The sequence below is a fragment of the Galeopterus variegatus genome, unplaced genomic scaffold (genome assembly GCF_000696425.1).
Source record: "Galeopterus variegatus unplaced genomic scaffold, G_variegatus-3.0.2 Scaffold2135, whole genome shotgun sequence".
Taxonomy (NCBI): Eukaryota; Metazoa; Chordata; class Mammalia; order Dermoptera; family Cynocephalidae; genus Galeopterus; species Galeopterus variegatus.
Genome location: NW_007728246.1, coordinates 33,518 through 35,074, shown reverse-complemented (window position 1 = coordinate 35,074; position 1,557 = coordinate 33,518). Strand labels below are relative to the sequence as shown.

The 1,557-nt window shown below is 40.3% G+C and overlaps 1 pseudogene; it reads right to left on the bottom strand.

Moving 5' to 3' along the window:
* Positions 1-810: 810 nt before the first annotated feature.
* Positions 811-1,557, bottom strand: part of LOC103596879 — a 1,898-nt pseudogene continuing 1,151 nt past the window's right edge.

The following is a 1,557-nucleotide window of genomic DNA, read 5'->3' as shown; positions in this document are numbered from 1 at the left end:
GAGGAACAGATTGATAAAGACAAATAAAACATAAGAAAATGTAGTAATGAGCACAGAAAAAAATGAATAGAAGACAGTGTTTATAGCAAAGGCAACAGCAAAGGCAGAAGCAAAAATAGAGCTAAGTTCTTTGTTCTTTGTTTTTTTTTCTGTTTGTTTTTTAAACATAGTCCTGAAAATGGTTTATTCAAAGCAGATCTGTCAACCCAAAAGCAAACCATAAGATTAGAATACTGATGAGTCCAACATTAAAAAAAAATTTAAACAAGCTCAATCTTTAAGTACTAATTTGGAGCCAAGCTGTATTAAGCAAAAATAACAAGCAGCAGAACAGTGTGTGGTTTGCTATTTGTGTTAAAAGAAGGGAAAGAATATATATGTGTTCTATATATTTATATGTTATATATACCCTATATGTACATGGACATACATTATGTGTATGTGCTTACCTAATCCTGTGCTACCCCGAGAAAGACACAATTACACTGGTGTACTAGTGCCTCAGAAGACGGAAATGGTGGCTGTGGGACAGGGATGGGGGGACACATCACTACATAATATTTTTTATCTTTTAGCTTTGAACCATGTGCAATCATTATCTATTGAAAAATAAATTAATAACTGAATGCCAAATCTACCCCTAAAGCAGCAAAAAAAAAAAACATTAAAAAACATACATTAAGTTCATCACAATCCAGAGCATATTGGAAGCTGCCCATGGTACTGGTGGCTTATACTGCCGTATTTAAGAAAAAGAAAATAATCTTATGAGTTCCTCTCAATCTCAATTCTTAACCTCAAATCCACATGTCACAAAGAAATGAACGAAGTACTAAAACTGGGTGGTTTCTTTAAATGGAGCCCTGTGGTGGCACTGTGGTCTAGCAGTCCTCTAGGTGAGGTTCCCGGGTTGGGCCAATTGGTCCTCGAGCCCTTGCCCAAACTTTGCAGCGAAGAGCGAGGTGTTGAAGTCATCTCCAATTTCAGAGCCAGGTCGTAGGCTGTGTGGCGTCTTGTATTCTTCTTTTGGATGCTTGTATTCTTCTTTTGGATGCTTGTGTTGCATCTCAGTAAAGTGGCGACGCTCTCCCTTTCTGTCAGGCCAGGCAGAGTTGCTGCATGAAGAGCTGTATTTTTGAGCGTTCCCCACTGCGATCGATGTCTGTTCCTCTCTGCATAGTGCTTATTCACGACAGCCTGGTTATAACAGGTCGACCTTCATTATCACTGCACTTGGGGTCTGCTCCTTCACCCAGCAGCTGTTCAATCACAGAGACTCTCCTTCCTCTATTGGACCGACTGCCTTCAGCAGAAGTCTGTCTTCAGGTGTAAGCTGCTCCTTCTTTTCTTGAAATTTTTCGTCTTGAAATTCCTTATCCTCTTGACTTTTCAGGGGTAGCTGTGGTAATGCAGCTGTAGACCACCACACTGGGCCTGCTGCTGCACAGCGCATTACCACCCTCAGTGACACTGATCAGAAAAGTGGTTGCTGAAAACCACTCCGTTGTTTAGGTAAAAGTCTTGTTTGAGTCCTGAATATAATGCAGTTTGATGCTA